The 19,474-nt window shown below is 38.9% G+C and overlaps 1 long non-coding RNA gene across 6 annotated transcripts in view; it reads right to left on the bottom strand.

The window, feature by feature from the left end:
• Positions 1 to 19,474, bottom strand: part of LOC109496181 — a 255,448-nt gene that overhangs the window by 138,294 nt on the left and 97,680 nt on the right. For 5 of the 6 annotated variants that reach the window (XR_006592396.1, XR_006592395.1, XR_006592393.1 and 2 more), the window contains exons 4-5: positions 12,812 to 12,906; positions 1,650 to 1,901 (exon numbers count right to left, since the gene is read on the bottom strand). This is a non-coding gene — a long non-coding RNA (uncharacterized LOC109496181). The remainder of the gene's footprint in view (positions 1 to 1,649; positions 1,902 to 12,811; positions 12,907 to 19,474) is intronic. The other variant, XR_002739410.2, reaches the window with a different exon arrangement.

The following is a 19,474-nucleotide window of genomic DNA, read 5'->3' as shown; positions in this document are numbered from 1 at the left end:
GGCTCTGGGCTGATGGCTCAGAGCCTGGAGCCTGTTTCTGATTCTGTGTCTCCCTCTCTCTCTGCCCCTCCCCCGTTCATGCTCTGTCTCTCTCTGTCCCCAAAATAAATAAACGTTGAAAAAAAAATCAAAATTCAAACTCTAAATGAAATAATTAAAATCTCATTACATGTCAGCATTAATAGATGAACATTTGCAAACTATTTTGAGGATGGGGACATCAAACCCAGTTAAATGAAATGTTATCTCCTCCAAAAGAATTTGATTCTTTTCATTCCATTGCAAAAAAACGTGTATTCAATGATCATTATATTTTTAATTTCATCAGTGAAATATAGTGGAAATTTGTTTTCCCTCATGTTATATAAGTACCTACAAAATCTGCTCTATTTTATCTCTTAGCCTAAAAAGTTTAAAAGTATTGACTTTTGGTAATAAAGTGTAGACAAAGTTTACATTACTATAGGTAACATAGTATAAATATAGCCATTTGATCACATATCCCTTCAGCCAACAGACATTTATTGAGCACTGGAAACTATCTTGGTTGCTGAGGATACAAAGTTGGAAATATATGCCTTTTCCTGTCAAGAAAATCACAGCCTTATTATTTTATCGTTGTGGAAATTCTGGTAGAATTTAAGCACAAAGGATTTCTACAAAATTCTCCTTCAAATGAATATGCCCTCCACTTTCTCCCACTCAATCTCCAGCTTTTATTGGTTATTGGATTTTATATTTCTATATAACTTTAAGTGATTCACTGTTTTTCAATCCAGGATAAAAAGTGGGAGTTAACAAATGTGACATCGCTCCCCTGTCTTTAAGCCCACTGGAATATCTTGTGACCTCTCCTTCCTATGCTTAACCCCCATTATGTCATTTAATTTGTTGGGGTGCTAGCATGCCACTTGAATAAAGTCATCCAAGGTATGTGTCTTGCCAAGTGGAACTGAGCATTGTCTATCATTGTTGTAACTGCATCGCTCACACATAGAAGACCCAAAGTCATTTCCATATTTTTCGGTAGCTAACTCTTATCCTTTTCTTTCTAAATTGCCTCTGACATCAATAGCCCTACAGGATTTCAGTGTGGGTTTAGGAGACTGAACAACCAATGAATATGGGGCATTCTTATAGCATGCAATCATAACTTGTGCTTAGCTTTCATAACAAAATCTTGTCCAAAACCATCTCAAAGAAGCCAAAACCAATCCAAAACCACTTCCTAGGTCCATATTGCATAACAAGTGGATATGTTCTTTCCCACCACATGATGAAAGGCCCTAGGTGCCTAGATGCCTAATCGTGTGAATAGTGAAAGTAGTTGTCTATTAGGTTCAGGCTACAAAAATTGTAAGATTTCTGGGTCCATGCTATTTATTAAACATTCTTCTATTCACATCCATTGCTATTCCTTCTCTGACTCCTTAGAAGAGTGTTGCTTTCTCTCTTCCCTCACATCCTAATAAAACTTTGTGGGATTTGGCAAGGGGAACTTAAGGCTTTCACTTAATTAATACCCATAGATCAAGAAACAGAGGAAAATGTGAATGAATATTTAAGAGCTGCACTGATAGAAACAATAGAAATTGGGACATGGAGCTTTTTAACATTAAACTATTTTTCTCATTTCCCAAGGAACTTACCTCCCTAAGCTCTGTCAATACTGTTGAGCTCATGTGTCTGGGAAATAGCAAGGATTTGGGAATGCTCACTTGGCTCAGTAATCACATCTTTCCGAAATGCCTTCTGTGGTAGCAGCAGAGATTCTCTGGATTCTGAGTCCATGGGAGGAAGCCTCCATTCCTTTCCTTGTGGATTTACCAATACACAGAACTGGGAGGTCTCCATGCTGACGCCCACTGCACTTTGTACAGAGGGGGAGGGTTTGGACAGTGCTGGAATGACAAAGGAGAAAAGAATGAATTAAAAGCTAAAGGGGACAGAAATTAGAGATTCTTTTTTTTTTTTTAAGTAAGAGAAAAAGTAAGTGTGCATGGAGGGCAGGGTTGCATGTAAACACAACGACCAGGGGTCCAGATCATACGAAGTTATTCTAAGTAGCTCCATAACCTGTTCCACCCCACCATCCAACCAAAAGAAGGTCATTTCTTCTTCATAATGACTTATTATGGTCTCTACAACTGCCAGTATTATCAAAATTCTTTAAAGGCATGATAAAAGAGATATGTATTTTAACTTAATGAAGCCAATCTGATGTCATTTTGGTAAGAAAATAACATACAAAATTATTAAATAGATTTCTGAGATCTATACCCACCACCATCAAAAGAAGAGTCTTCAAATAATCGCGCTTTGTGTATCCCACATCTCTGGGAAGATATCATTCCCTAGCCTTCATCAGAAACCTAAAACATTCTTTATCTCCCCCAAACAAAGATATAAGCAATAACCAAAGTGTGCAATTTCTATCTCCTAAAAATCTCTCAAATCTGCCCCTTCCTTTGTATCCATACTGCCACAACTTGCATCAAGATCAACCCATCTCTCATCTAGATTTCTGCTATAAACTAGGTGATCCTATGTGCTGATTCTCTTCAGAGACCTTTCTAATTTGTAGATCTGATCTTGTCACCTTCTTGCCTAACTTGCCTTTGGGTCTCCCACAGCCTTCAGGATAAAGTTCATTCTTATGTCCATCTTTACAGCACACTTGTTTAGTGGCCTTTGCAGAACAAATCCCAGCATGGCTTTAGTGACATGCTCTGCCATCGTGACATTTCTTCCAATGCTTTATGCTGTCTCATACCTTTGCATCTTTGTTGTAATACTGGATATTCTTGCCTATATGTCTCATGAAACTGTGTCCTCCATAAGCATAGGAAACATGTCTTCTTTACTGTTATAGCCATGACATTTGACATAGTGTGTGGCACATGGTAGAATGGGACAAAAGACCGGTAACTTTTAAATCAAGTTAACAATTCCAAAAGGAAGGATTATTTGCTGGCTGAGTACAGACATCACAGGGCTGAGGGTGTAGTTATCTTGACAGTCATAAGAAAATGTAAAGGTCTCAAAACAGTGGGCCAAGAGGAGTAGGACAGGGTGAGTGATAGGCACCAGAGGGGGAAAAGTGCTTAGAAACAGTCTACTGCATAATTTTGCAGAAGGCTGGCCCTGATGTGAAGGGTGGCTCAAAGGGAACTTGCTGCCCGACACAGGCGTAAAGAATACCAATTATTTTCCTCTTAAGTAGGGCCAGACCAACTCCACAGAAAACCAGAGAGGATGGGCACAGCATTCCTGGAAGGAGCTGATGGTGCTGGTGCCATCAGCTGGGTTGCCTAAGGAGACACGCTGCAGGAGCCACCCAGCTGAAGGCTGGTACACCACAGATGGGCATGCTTCTTGGAAAAGACCTGTGGCAATTAGGAATTCAAGCTGAGCCCCAACTTTTAAGATGAAGCCTTCTAATTTTCCTTTTCCCTCCCCTGAGCTTCTTCCAGGAAACCTGCCTTGTCCTCTGCTGTGGTCAGGAAAGATCAAATGTGCCTTTTACCGAAAGGCAAGCTTTCCTCTCCTCCTTGCTCCTTCATGTGAACCCGCATGCTCACATAGGGACGCTCCTGGGTATCTGACATGGAGCTACCTCCACTCTGTATCTATCTATGATCCTTCATGTAGAATGGGAAGTCACAATGTCACAGTGCAAGGCCAGATCAGACAGCCTAAGATGGTTAATGATGACAGAATAATGCGACCATGAAAACCACTTTGAACAGAATTTTTTTCTGAGATGCATTTTAAGTGCAGACAACTTTTAGATACTTTTGTGCCATGCCTTCATAATTTCACTCATGCTAACTAATTTTGTAGCCAAAAATGATACCAGGAGAATTAGGGAGAAGGAGAAGGACAAGGACAAGGAGAAGGACAGGAGAAGGACAAGGACAAGGAGAAGGACAAGGAGAAGAAGAAAAGGCATGGCCTATCCTACTAATTAAATAACAACTGGTTTTTGGAACAGGAGAAAGAAATTTGACCCAATCTTTTCACCCCATATTCCAAAAAAATTTCCAAACTTGTCAAGGCTTGTCCTGCTTCCCATGGGCACACAGCATAACCTTCTAGCAGGTTTCTTCTATATACCTACTTCCTCCATTCTCTCCAGTACTTTAACTCTCACACCATAGAATCATTCCCCTTCCACTTCTGTCCCTCTCATCAGCTTGTGAACTCCTGGAAGATAGGAATTTATACCAGATTTTTCAACTTCTCACCATTAGGTCACTCTTTTCTTTGAAATACTCCTTCCTGTGTGTCACTGCAGGACTGTGGGCAGGGATCATGGCTTATTTCAGTGCACAGAAGTCAATGAATGTGTAAGTACTGACTGCTTGTCTAATTTGGCCAAAACGTTGGTTGGCCACATACTGCCATGTCCAAAGTTTGCATGCAAAAGCACTGTTGCTCTTTTCTGAAACATTTGTTTTTGTCACATTAAGTTAAATATCGCAGATGGAGGGATTTAACTACCTCAGCTCGTGAGAGGGCTATGAAGGTGCAGGTGTTGTTAGCACTTAACAGGATTTTGAACTTGAGGCATTATGCAGTGGTGATGATGATCTAGGTTATTTCTCACCCAAGACACTCATAGAAAAATATCCACAGAACTCAATCAGTGGCCCCTTTGAGGCTAGAAAAGCTAGGTAGTCCTGGAAATGGAAGGACCATGAGGTCATGATAGAACAGTCATGAAGGGAAATGTACTGTGTTTTATAAATCACAGGGTTCCTGACCCAAGGAAGAGCTCAATTTCTTTGACGATTCCACAGTATTTTTAGCCATAGAGTTGGTTAGTTCCTTGTCTGAATAATATTCCTCCTTTGTTTACTTAACTCCTGATTCTTCCTTCCTTCCTTCCTGCTGTGAAATGGATGTTTACTGTGTATTGCTAAATCACTACCATATTTACTTGTGTTTTTATTGCCACGGCACTCACAACCCTTTTTTTCCTCCAATCTGTAAGGAAAAAACATAACTTGAGAGAGAGAGAGAGAGAGAGGAAGAGAGAGAGAGGAGAAAGAAAAAGAAAAGAAAGAAAGAAAGAAAGAAAGAAAGAAAGAAAGAAAGAAAGAAAGAAAGAAAGGAGAAAAGAAAAGAAAAGAAAAGAAAAGAAAAGAAAAGAAAAGAAAAGAAAAGAAAAGAAAAGAAGAGAGAAGAAGGCAGGCAGGCCGTAGGAAAGAAAAAGAGAGAAAGAGAAAAGCTTGGCTTTTACATGAGCAGAAATGTTTCATTTTTTTTACTACTACATTCTGAGCACTTTCAAGTTATCAGGTATTATTAAGCACTTAACATATATTATCTCAGTTCACACTGATCACATTGAGAGCCACATACCTGTTTTTACCCTCAGTTTTATTTACGGGGAAATAAGCACAGAGAAGCTTTCACAACATCATCTGCTAATATATGTAAAGACAGAATTTGAACCCAGGTCGGTGGGACTCCAAACTTTAACTCATAGCTAATAAACTTCTATTATCTTCAAGACCGATGACCATGTTCATCAGTTTCAAAGACATCACTTGCCTGAGAGAACTGAGTATCACACAAGACCACAGAAGTCATAGGTTTCCTCATCTTACTGATGATATAACAAAAACTTAAAGAATTTAAATAACCCATGTAAGATGTCAAAGCTACTTTGTGCTATCTCAAATCAAAACTAGGTTTTCTTGTCTTCCTGTTGGTCTCTCACCCTCATAATAACACTGACTGCTCGTGCCTTTATATCTTTATCATGGTTTTTCTGTCGAGCACTATTTCTTTTTCCTCACTTAAGAAGCTCTGTGTTTGGCAAAGGAGAATGAAACATCTCAGAGGGCTCTGTCCAAATATATCATTTGAGGCTATTGTGCACACACTGGATCCATTAAACCTTTTGGATGCTTAAGACATCTTGGTTATGAAAGATGATTATGTAAATGAAGATGCTAATTCACACTTTCTCACTTTATAAATTACCCCTAGGAATTCACTTGGCCGGTGGATGAGACAAAATACAAGCCAGGCCAACGCTAGGCCAACTTCAAATAGGCGTATTTGTTTTGGATGATTTCCCGTGTCCCCTCCACCCTTCCCCCACCTCCTAGCATTCATCTTCCCTGCTCAGCTGTCACCTGCCCTTTGGCTGCCTGAGCACACACTGCACCAACTTCTCTCTTTCTTACCTCCATGACTCTCTCTTCCCCTCTCCCCTAGCTCTCCTTCCCTAAGCTGGATGATCTCCCTCAAGGTTTTCAGGGCCCCTAACCTTTTTTCCTATGCTCTTTCCTGTCCTTTTCCCTATATTCTGAGAGCATTTGTGACCTTCCAATACCTCCTTCAACCTACTCCCTACAGAAGAATTCCACCAGAATGGGGCATTGCCGTAACCTTGGGATCTTTCCTCTTTTTCATGACTACCACCTGGTCAACACTCAGCTGTCTGAATACCATTCCTTCATGTCCTGCTCTTTCAGGTGGTTAAGACATTTAACTACTAATGTCACTACTAATATTAGTTAATAATTAATAATAATAATTTATTGGTAGTAATACTCTTGTTGATATTAATATTATTATTAATTTCCTTAAAAGAAACCAATACACCAATCTCTGTCAATGTGTGAACTTCCTGATATGTTACCTCACATAGTAATCAAATTCAAAAGTACATGTGAGAATCCCAAAGACCTTCTAGGAATAACATCATTTAAAGACAGGTAGCAATACTCATTCCTTTTTTTAATTAAAAAAATTAATTATTTTTAAGAAAATTTTTTGAGAGAGAGAGAGAGTGAGTACACATGTGCACATGCATGGCTGGGGGTGGGGGTGGGGAGGGATAGAGGGAGGAACAGAGGGAAAGGCAGAGGGAGAATCCCAAGCAGGTTCCATATCTAGCACAGAGCCAGATGTGAGGTTTGATCTCACAAACTGTGAGATCATGACCTGAGCCAAAATCAAGAGTTGAATGCTTAAGTGACTGAGCCACCCAGGCACCCCTAATTTTTATTTTAAGTAGGCTCCACACAATGTGGCCCTTGAACTCATGATCCTGAGAGTAAGAGTTGCACGCTCTACCAAATGAGCCAGCCAGGTGCCCCCAATTTTTTTTTTGAATTTTAAGTAATCTCTATACCCAACATGGGGCTTGAACTCATGATCTTGATATCAAGAGTCACATCCTCCTCCAAATGAGCCAGCCAGGTGCCCCTTTTTAATTATTTTATGTTATTCATTAAAAAATTTTTTTTCTTAATGTTTATTCATCATTTTTGAGAGACAGAGAGAGACAGAGCATGAGTGGGGAAGGGGCAGAGAGAGGAAGACACAGCATCTGAAACAGGCTCCAGGCTCTGAGCTGTCAGCACAAAGCCCGACGCGGGCCTCGAAATCATGAACTGTGAGATCATGACCTGCGTCGAAGTCAGATGCTCAACTGACTGAGCCACCCAGGTGCCCCTTTATGTTATTTTTAAGTAAGCTCTATGTCCAATGTGGAGCTTGAACTCACAACCCCAAGATAAAGAATTACATGCTCTACTGACTGAGTCAGCCAGGTGCCCCCATACTGATATCTCAAATCGCATCATAGAGATAAATCACTGCCAGCATCCTTTAACTCCAAAGTTAAGGTTATTCATCCAAATCTTACTAATTTCGGTTTCATTCCTCATCGTGTCTATTACACCTTGTTCCCAGATAAGTGGTTTATAATTTCATGAGATAGTAGTGAAAGCTTTATTTTTCCTTTCATTTACAGTGTTAATTTTTAATTGAAAAAGTAATGCAAGCCTGTTTTAATAATCAAGTCTAAAAATGCAGAGGGATAGAAGGAAACCATTAACAATTTCACTCTACCTCATTTCTACTCAATTCTGAAATAACCAATGTTAAGAGTTTGGTGAGAATCCCTCCATCCCTTTCTCTATGATTCAAAAAATCATATTCAAAATAAATATGTGTTTTCACACAGAGATATAAATACAGAAGTAAAATGTTTTAATTATGTTCCAAATATGGGATAATGTTATGCATATGGATTTCTTCCTTGCTTTTATTCTTAGTAATATATCATGGACATCCCTTTGGTCTTTATATTATGGACTTTATAATTTAGTTAACTTTCCTCCTATTAATAAGATATTCAGATTGTTTCCAGTACTATTGCCACTACAAATAATAATACAGGAAATATCATCAATTATAGTTTTGCATTTTAGTGGCTATTTTTATCTGTAGGATATATTTCCCAAAATGAGATTTCCTAGGTCAAAGAATGCATACATTATTTTTCTGGAAGAGATTGGTTAGAGGAATTCACACTTTCATGAACAATGTCTGAGAGTGTCTGTTCCTTAACAGCTTTATAATAGATAAAGTTTTTTTGATAAAAATATTATATGAGTTACAAGCATACAACAAGTCTATGTGGGCTGTGTCTAAAGTACTGAGATGTCTAAAATGAGGGGCTTAAGGTGGAAGGAAGAAGTCCATCTTTCAAGATGGATTTTCAAAAATAGTAGTAGGGGTGCCTGGCTGGCTCAGTAGGTAGAACATGTTACTCTTGATCACAAGGTTCTGAGTTCAAGCCCCATGTTGGGTGTGGAGCCTACTTAAAATTATACACATACATATATACATACATACATACATACATACATACATACATACATACATACATAAATAACACCAGAACACTGACAATCCTTTTTGGAGTGTGAATGTAGAAAGGGCCATTTTAGAAAGGATGAATGTAGCTTTCAGGAAGGCAGTGGAAAGAGGGAGGACATAGTGTCATTGCCAGGCAACCCTCAAGCCAATTGCTCTGATCTGATGTATGTAGATGAATAATTTGGCCAGTCCCTCATTTTCCCCATTCATTGTCAAGCTGTTCAGTCAGTTGTTCCTTGCAGTGGCTCAGAGTAGACATAAGAGGCAACAGAGTGTGTGTCTAATGACAGTGTCAATTCCATTGGTAGCCAACATAAGCAAACGATTGAGTGCTTGCAATGAACCAGGCACTCTTCTAAGTGCTAAGTTCAATTCGCTGGATATCACTATCCACTGCATCACAGACACTCCCAAACTTCCTACAATGTCTAGTATATTTAAGCCACATAAACGCCTCAATGGTATGGATTGTTGGGAGTCATGCTTGAGCCCATACTGTCTACATCCTAACTTCCTTTCCCCCATTCTCTTCTCAATCCCTTGCAGTTGGCCCCCTGCCCACATTGCTCCACAGAAACTGCTAAAGTGACCATCACTGGGTGCCTTCCATGTGGCCAAATCCAGCAAGCACCATTTTTTGTTTTCTCCTTTTTGATGTGGTCTCTGTATGCCTTTATGAACACAACTCTCACCTCTTGGTACGCATAATAAGACTCTTTCCTGGCTTCCTCCTAACACCACTGTTTTAGTCCAAGCTCAGTCATGGACTTCTTTTTCTCCATCATTACCCTCAAAAGTTTGAAACTTGCATCTTTTTCCCCTTTCTGGAAAATCCAATCCATATTCATAGAATCAGATACAACTTATTTGCTGCCAATACACAAAGCTAAATCCTTAGGCCTGAATCACTTCTAAGAAGCATATCCTTATATCCAACTACCTAACAGAAACACCAGATAAACTCATCCATGATTAAAATAAAACTCACTCTTTTTTTCTTTAAACAAGTTTGTTTTTCCTCCATATTCTCTGCATATCATGACTATCCAGCTAGTACTCACTTTAAAATTTAAGGATGTCATTCTCAACATCTCTTTCCCAATCAGCCTCCAAGAATGGTAGCAATCATTTATTGAGTTTTGATGTGGGGCTATGTTTTTTTTCATTTTTTGATCCATTTCATTGAAAAGGGCCCCACAAAATAAATAGTATAGTCCCAACTCCACAGATGACAAAACAGGCTCAGAGATATTAAGCAACTTGACCAACATCTTGCTGATAATACAAAGCAGTGATGGGATTTAAATAAAAGAAAGGATTGGAAAAAAGTTCACTTCTCACCCAAGTTCCATTCTGATTGTAATTGTAAAGGTGTGATGTTTAATTTTTTTTTTTAATTTTTTTTCAACGTTTATTTATTTTTGGGACAGAGAGAGACAGAGCATGAACGGGGGAGGGGCAGACAGAGAGGGAGACACAGAATTGGAAACAGGCTCCAGGCTCTGAGCCATCAGCCCAGAGCCCGACGCGGGGCTCGAACTCCCGGACCGCGAGATCGTGACCTGGCTGAAGTCGGACGCTTAACCAACTGCACCACCCAGGCGCCCCGTGATGTTTAATTTTATATGCCAACTTGACAGGGCCATGGGGTGCCCAGATATTTGGTTAAACCTTATTCTAGGTATGTCTGTGGGGTTATTTCTGGATGAGATTAACATTTGAATAGGTCAACTGAATAAAGCAGATGGTCCTCCCCAATGTGGTTGGGGCACCTCCAATCTATTGGAGACCTGAATAGAACACAAGATGGGGTAAGGGAAAATTTGCCCTCTCTGACTTTCAAGCTAGAACATAGGTCTTCTCCAGCATTCAAATTGGAACTTACACAATGAGTTCTCCTGGTTTTCAGGCCTCCAGATTCAGACTAGCATGACACTACCCATTCTCCTGAGTCTCCCACTTGTAGACAGTAGACCATAGGACTTCTCAGCCTTCATAATTGTATGAGCTACTTCTTTATCATAAATAGGATAATATATACCTACATACCATATACCTACATACCACTGTTCCTCTGGAGAAGCCCAACTAACACTACAGGTAACATATATAGAATTACTGTATTTGAAGCATTTGTATTGGATACCCCTTGTCCAGACCCTCATTTGTATTGGATACCAAGAACTCTTCAGAAATTATCTCATTTAATCCATATAACAACCATTTGAGGTCAGTACTCTTATCCCATTTTACCAATAAACAAACCAAGATTCAGAGAATTTTAAAACCTTATTCAATATGAATGATCCAACTAGTATGCTACAAAGAAGTACTACCAGGATACTAGGACTCAGAACCAAACTTAACTTCTGTGATTTCCCTCTTCCCAAAGCAGTTTAATCTACTTCTCCACCATCACTGCTACTCCCCTTGTCCAGACCCTCTTTATTTCACCTTGTGTTATTTGTCTCTTCCCTTTCTATTCCCTTGAACTCACTACATTCCATACATGGCTCTGTTATTAGCACATACTACATTATTTCCTGACTGCTACTTGCCAGGGGCTTTTTAAGGGCAAATATTTCATCTCTGTCTCCATCTGAACATCAGCACATTTTAGATGAATGGACAGAGAGTTGCATATCCTTCCCCATCACCAGGATAGCTTATTCATGAACAACTCTAAGGTTTCATCCCAGCTGCTCATGGACAAAGAGATGAGTCAATGAAAAATGAAGAAGCAAATCAATACAGTGAAACCATCATTGGCAGCTCAGTAATTCTACCATTCCTCATCTGATTTCCTCCACAAAGTCCTCACCTAGAAACTTCACAAGGGTATCAAATGGAACATCAGTTTGTTTGTTTGTGTTGATTTTCAACACAATAAAGAATCACAACTAATTATGATCAAGGAAAGTATATTTCTTTATCCTATAATCATACCCAAACCCACTTTAGCATTAAATCTAAAGGAGGTATTCCCTATCATTAGAACTTGAACCATGATATGTCATATAGTGTGTATACATAGGATAGTGTTATGTGGTTTTATAAGTGATTTTTTTTTGTTTGCCACAGCTTTTTAAAGATGTCAGCTTCCTAAGAATTAACATGATGGTGGGAATGTAGCATTTTCAGGTTTCAGAAGGAATTGGCCAATGTCGACCCAAACACCCAAATTTGTAACCACAAAAATTGATTCCTTTGAAGAGGGCATTTTTTCCCCTTCCCACAGACATGTGAGCTGAGCAACCCTGCACATAGCAAATCTAGAGAACCAGTGGAAAGAGGAAAGAAACCATGGGCTTCTTGCCTACATGCCAAGAAAGACACAGTGGCCAGACTTTTAGAACACTGGACTTTGGTAAGACAATGGCCCATTTATAAACCTCGATTCATTCTTGGAGAACCAGTAGGTTCAATTCCTCTTGATATCTCAAACTCTTCTGGTTTCTAAAGATGGCCATTCAATGATACATTTAGTAATTATTTACTTTGTATGAAAAAAATTTTTTAGTCTATCCCAGACATAAAGATGCAATGCCTTATCCATGAACAAACCACTAAAGGTTTATTCCTGGCCAATCTTTTTCTCTTTCAATGAAAAAAAAAAAATCAATATAGAATCTGACTTGCTCTGAATTCAACTATTCTCTCTTAAAATAGATGAGACAGTTTATCCTTTAGTATCTACAACTTCTACTTATAATCTATCCTTTACCAAGTTGCTAAAAACATTTTAGATAGCATCTACCTCACTAAATCAGATGAACAAAAAAGACTGAGTGATAGATTAGGGAGTGGAGTGGCTTTAAGTCCATGACTTCCGCACAGTGGGTAAACCGAGGAAGACTTCAGAATGGCCAATGCCTGGAGCTCTATCCTGGGGAGTCCAGGTCATGGAAATCTTTGGCCTGAGGGTTGCAGGTGGAGCTTAGCTGTACCTGAGAAGACAAAGTACTGGTGTGCTATGTAACCAGGTATAAAGTTATTCAATGTGTTCTTTGTTTTAGAGGTTTGCTACATATTCAAAATAAATATAGAGAGAAAGAGAGTTAGTAAGAAAACTACAGGCCCTTGGTGCGACCAGTTGTTTCCAAGATAGCAAACCAAGACTTACTTGCAGTTTCAACCTCTCCAGGAGTAGGATTTTAAGCCAATCAATCTGGATTTTCATTATCCATAAAGTAATCTGTCACTGGGGCCTTCTCCAGCCTGCAAAGAAAGATGAGGTAATCTGCGTAAGACCTCCTGTCCTTCCCCCTCAGGGAAAGTGACCAGACCTGAAATATCCTTTCTTTTCTTTTGCTAATAACTTCTTGCTCTGCCTCCCTCCTTCCTACAAAAATTCCTCAGACCTCCCATCTACTTGCTAGATCTTCAAATTTACTCAAATTTTGTTTTTTAACAATATATATAACTACATATTTTTAAAATATGTACTTTATATATATATATGTTTTAATATAATATTGCATATTCCAATATGCAAAATCTAGTGGTTAATCTTAAACAGAAACACAAGTGTAAAATATACAACTTCAAGGAGTTTTTTTCACCTAGTCTCTGTGGCGTCAACTTCATGATCTGGTATGAACCACAGGATTTTTCTTCTCTCACTCTCCCTTCTGGTAATGGTGATTGTCCTTTGCCCCTCAAGGCTGCCTTTCAATATTCTGACCTCAGCCCTGTGCTCTTCTACTTCTAGTCTTCTGCTTTCCCAAACTGCCTCTTTCACAACACAGCAAATGGCATGCATCAAAAGAGCAAATTAGGGATACTTGGGTGGCTCAGTCAGTAAAGCATCTGAGTTTGGCTCAGGTTATAATCTCACAGTTCATGACTTTAAGCCCCACATCAGGCTCTCTGTTCTCAGAGAAGAGCCTGCTTGGGATCCTCTGTCCCCACCTTCTCTCTCTGCCTCCCTGACTTGTGCTCCCACAAGTGTGTGTGTGTGTGTGTGTGTGTGTGTGTGTGTGTGTGCGCGCGCGCTCTCTCTGTCAAAAATAAACGTTAAAAAAAAGAGAGAAAATATTAAGTGGTCATGTGTGTGCATAAAACGAATGGGTTCCTGATCAAGTACAAAATAAATCTAAGTCCCTGAGACTCACTCTCTGTGAACCGGTTGAAATCATGCACAGAACGTGATTTATATTCCTATAATAAAAAAAAAAAACACCCTAATATCAAAGATCACATTGTGAGAAATAAACCCACTGCCCCAATCAAAGAAGGGACTGGAGCACAGTGAAGGGATGCTTTAATCAACATTGTTGCAAGAGCCATGTCTGATGGCCCAGCACCCTCTGAGCAGTCACAGCAGGCGATTTACCTGCTAGCGTGCGAGCCCCTCCCCTGATTCCTCATTGGCTGAGTACTACAGAGGTTACAGCCTTACCGGGAAGTCGCCCATGCCCAATGAAGGTGAGAAGTATGTTCCTTGAGGTGACACAGAGACTTCAGTTCTTTGGCGCATACTCATTGCAAAGCCCGTGAAAATAAGCCCGCAAAAATGGAGAGAGGTAGAAGAACCAGGACGTGAAGTGTCTAAGACTTTGGGACTTATTTGGTTGGTGGCGGGGTGGGGGTGGTGGGGGTGGTGGGGGGTACATATTTCCACTAGGTTGTAAACCTATTGCTAACTAGACAGCACTGCTTTTATTTGGTATTTCTGAAAATGAGTCATCTCACTTACTTCTCATAAAACTATTCAGTCCAAGAAGGTAGAGGTGCAAACTAAAGACTAAACAAGAAAAAGGGAAAAAAATGGAAGTATAAATTAATGGAAATGAAAACATAAAGACAATAAACAACCCAAAGGTTAATTCCTCAGAAAGACTAATTAAATTGATAAGCCTCTAGTGACAGTAAGCAAAGAAAAAAAAAAAAGAGAGAAAGAAAAGGCACAAATAACTACTCATTCACACATTCGAAATATAATGAGGACATTATAGGGTTGCTAGAAAATACAGGATGTGGTTCAATCCGAATTTCAGATAAACAACAGATAATGTTTTAGTTTAAGTATGTTCCAAATATTGTTTATCTGAAATAAATCAGAATAATTTTATATCTTTAAAGAAATTGAAACCATAGTTAAAAATGTTTCCACACCAACTCAGGACTCCAGGTCTAGTTGGAATCGAGAATTAATTCAAACATTTAAGCAAGAAATTATACCAATCTTACATAAAAATCTAACAAAGAATAGAAAAGCAAATACTTCCCAACTCATTTTATGAAGCCAGCATAAACTTGATAACAAACCAGAGAGAACATCACAATAATAATACATAAATCTGGCCATTTTACTTATTAAAAGTAGCACAAAAGACATACGATCCATAAAGATTATACAACACAACAAAGTAGGGTTTATTCTAGGAATGGAAGGTTAGTTCAACATTTTGAAGATCAGACAATGTTACTTACATATTAATAGAAAAAAGGAAAAAATTATCTGATTTTGTCAAATGTAGAAGAAAAAGCATGTGGTAAAATTCTGTTTGCGCAAGGATGTGTTGCCCATACCACGTTCTGACCACAGTGTGAACGGTTGGTTTGAGTGTATGTAGAGTGATCAGAAGTATACGTAATACATGAATTAGCAATTCCAGACTTGTTCCAGGAGAAAATAATTTCAAACAAATGCAAAATTGGAAATAGTGTCACTGTGATGCGTATAAATTCTTTGGGGGAGCTATGCCTGCATTCCTGGAATCCTAAGAATAACGGTAAGACATGAATGTTTTGGTTCAGGCCACATGAGGCAAAGCTCTTTACAAAGGTGACATTATGTCTGTTCTGCCATTAACAGGATGGTTATAAACCTCTGCCCCATGTCAATGATATTTTGAGAAGAAAAGCCCCATGCAAATAAATTGAACAGTAAATTGGGCAGAAACGACCACGCTTTAGCTGGTTCTGCTTAGTGGTAGTGGTGGAGAGGTTGGGGAGAGATGTTGAGGAACTCACAAATGTAAGATCATAGCAGTTTAATCTTGGGTTATAAATAAGACAGCACAGTACAGAGGTCTGCCTTCATCAACCAGCAGAAGGGAATGAAATGTTCTAACATCCGCGTTGCCATGGCTGCTGTTCCTCGTGGCCTTTCTTGCATGGGAGGAAGTCCTAGAACTGGAGCAAGTCTCCTTCCCTGGGTATGGTGGCTTTTGCAGATTGGCCTGGGTTCCCAGAAAGTAAGGCAGCCTTTTGTCTTAATTGCTCTTGGGTGGGCCTTGAGCCCGTCGAGGGGGTTAGACAAATAAACAAGAAACTCAACATAAGTCTTTATGTATAAAAAAAGGGGTTCTCCTACCTTGTTAATAACCACATTATATATTCAACTTTATGTTTAGGTTTTTTTTCATTTAATTTTATATTACAAGAATTCTTTCCCTTGAGGTCAGAGTCTTTATCATGGTTTTCCTGATGCCTGACACTTAAATAAAAGCAAGTTCAATATTAAAAACAATGTTAAGAGGTTGATTATACGGACACAAAAGTTGAAATGAGTTGAAAACTTTTAAGAAACATTAAGAGTAGAGTCGAATAAGATAAAGTTGAGAAGTATTGGGTAGGGTGTAGCAGCCTTACATGCCAGAGTTTAAACTTTAATCTCTCAAAACAACACTCCCTGTTCAAAAGCTTCACTTTGCTTATTGCAATGCTTCCCAACTTCTGTTCATCAGAACCCAGGAATTACACAAAAGTGACTTAGGGTCTCAGTAATGGCTCAGTGGGTAGAAAGGGGAAGTGTGTGTAAGTTAACAGAAAGACCATTTAAATAATATTTCTGACGGTTCATTCCTACTCCAGCCAGAACAGCTATATATTTATCTATTTCTAACATCCTGAATTGCATAGAATATTTCATTTGGAAAAAAGCAGTTCACTTCCTTGGTTTGAAATCCATTGACTGTCTAGTGGTATTTCACTGCATGTTAAGAACAGGGAGAGATGCACAGACACCATTTAATAAGCTATTGCAATGGTAGAAAGGTGCAGGAGTAGCAGCTTGATCACAGATAGAGTGACTGAGCTGTCTAGATGCTCACCGATCCTGTTCCCTCTTCCTTGTCTCACAGGAAGACTCTATTTCCCAGCCTTTTTTGCTGATAGTTTGGTTCTAGTTGGTTGGATTTGGCCAACTGGATGAAGATGGAAGTGATATATGCTATTTCCAGGCTTGTCCATAAAATGTCTTGCCTAATCTTCAGCATTCTCTTGTCCTCTATATCTCTTTCTCCATCTATTAGCAGGACGGTAACCAAACCAACTCTGAACCTGGAAGAGGTAGCAATCAGGTAGCAAACCTCACAGAGGCCCAAGATGATGGTTCCTGGAGTCTCTGGCACCAAGGATCGCCATCAGTCAGGAACTTCCATGTTTGATTTTTGTGCTAACAAGCCACAAATGTTAGTTGGGTTAAGCCACTGAGATTTCAGAGTTTCTGTGTTACTATAACAGAGCCCACTGTGACCCATAAATATGGAGAAAGATATTTGGCATCCGAAGGATCATTTTCAACACATTTTTAACATTTTGAGTAACACTTATATCATGAAGTGAAAAAAAAAAGTTAGAAAATAGAAGCGGGATGAATTTTTTACTTCATAAAACTTTTTATATATTATGTCTTAAGTTTTTTAATACAAAGTAAAATAAATATGACAACATAAGGAAAAAAGGTAGTAGGTTAATTATTTTCACTGCATCACTGTACTTTTCAGAGGGGAAAATTTTATACCTAAATGTCGATCTATTGTAGTAATAAACAATAAAATTATAGTTTCCATTTTTCTAGCCTTAACATTCTACAAACTTATCAATGATTTTGTCAAAATTAATTTTCTTTACATATTTCTGTTGAATAGACGATAAAGACCTTTTTTGTCATCTGTTCGATGAGAGTTAATGGAAGAACACTTTTTAAATTAATTTTAATGTTCATTTTTTTTTAACGTTTATTTATTTTTGGGACAGAGAGAGAGCATGAATGGGGGAGGGGCAGAGAGAGAGGGAGACACAGAATCGGAAACAGGCTCCAGGCTCTGAGCCATCAGCCCAGAGCCTGATGCGGGGCTCGAACTCACGGACCGTGAGATCGTGACCTGGCTGAAGTCGGACGCTTAACCGACTGTGCCACCCAGGCGCCCCGTAATTTTAATGTCATAAAGTTTCTTCTACATTAAGGAACAGATATACAAACAGCTAAGAAAACTCCTAAACGTAAGTGTAAGCCTGGCAAAGCTCCATAAAAGTCTTGTTTCATAATCAACTCCAGAAACTGCATACTGTCCATGTCTTTGTTTCATTGTCAAAAAAGTCCCATGAAACACTTTCGCCAGAAATTCATCTTAAATTTCTATTACATTTAGTAAAATCTCAGTATTTTTTTCTGCTTTAGGACTAGTATCCAGATCTTAATGAAAAGGATGATATTCAAATACTGTCTTGTTATTTCTCCAACAATGTAAGACAAGTATCTTTTCGTTATTACTCTGGTTAACTTTTCTTCTAATTGGATTTCTTTTTCTATGTAAATGTCCAATTCCTTACATTTTGCATATGTAATAGCCTATCCCCCTATTTCTGTGCAGCAGTCTTCAAGGAACAAGTTTGAAGCTTGTTGTATTCACTGCATCATTAAACTGATTCTGGCTGTTTGCAATTATTTTTAGGTCTTTATCACACCAGAAAAAATATATATAATTCAGAAAAGAAAAAAACACATACAGATATCTTTATTTCCAATGTACTGTTCAAAAGTAAGAATATATAGCACCACAAGAGTTGGAAATATAAACTGCCCCAGAAGTAAGCTTAAAAGACTCTGAGCCATTACCAACTTCCTCTTGAAATGAACTTGGTAGCCAAGTACACGTGTGTTGGAGGCCAACAGTATAGCTGGGAGTTCTCTGAATTAACTACCACATGGGATGTTTATTGAAGAAGTGAATTAAGTGGGCTAATTTATTTTTATGTTTTTAAATATTTTTTTAACGTTTATTCATTTTTGACAGAGACAGCGAGAGAGAAATAGAGAGAGAGAGAGAGAGAGAGAGAGAGAGAAAGCAATCAGGGGAAAGGCACAAAGAGAGGGAGACACACAATCTGAAGCAGGCCCCAGCCTCTGAGCTGTCAGCACAGAGCCGGATGCGGGGTTCCAACTAACTAGCCATGAGGTCATGACTTGAGCTGAAGTCAGATGCTTAAACCACTGAGCCACCCAGATGCCCCAAGTGTGCCAATTTAAAGCATACATAAATGTATGGAAACTCAGCTGCAATCATGGCAAGTATTTGGAAATCAGTAGACCAGAAAAAATACATATATTTTTTCAATGAAAAGTGCTTAAGAATTACTGGGCATGACGATAATTTAAAAGCCGACCAACTTTTTGTCAGTTTCATTACATTTTTTAATTCTCTACAGGTAATGCACCCCCTGATTGTCTGTACCCCAGCTAGACTGAGTATCCAACCCCTTGTCACATACAGATGGATGATCATGCAACTATCCACTTACTGGAATGGAATCTAAGCAAGCCCTCAACAGACAGAGAGAGTTGCAATAGAACCAGGAAGCTGTGAATGGCTCTCTTGATGCCTTTATGCTTAAATCTGTAAAGTTTTTCACTACAATTATGTGGATAGAGTTTTATCACCCTGAATTCCAGGATCTCATTAAAAAGTTGAGTCAAAACAACAGTCTTAGTTTCAATAGCTTCCTGGGAAAAGAAACATTTGCAGAAATTCCCAACCTGTGCCCCGGTGCCGTC

This window comes from Felis catus, chromosome F2 (assembly GCF_018350175.1).
Source record: "Felis catus isolate Fca126 chromosome F2, F.catus_Fca126_mat1.0, whole genome shotgun sequence".
Classification (NCBI taxonomy): domain Eukaryota; kingdom Metazoa; phylum Chordata; class Mammalia; order Carnivora; family Felidae; genus Felis; species Felis catus.
This window is presented reverse-complemented; position numbering and strand designations above follow the sequence as displayed.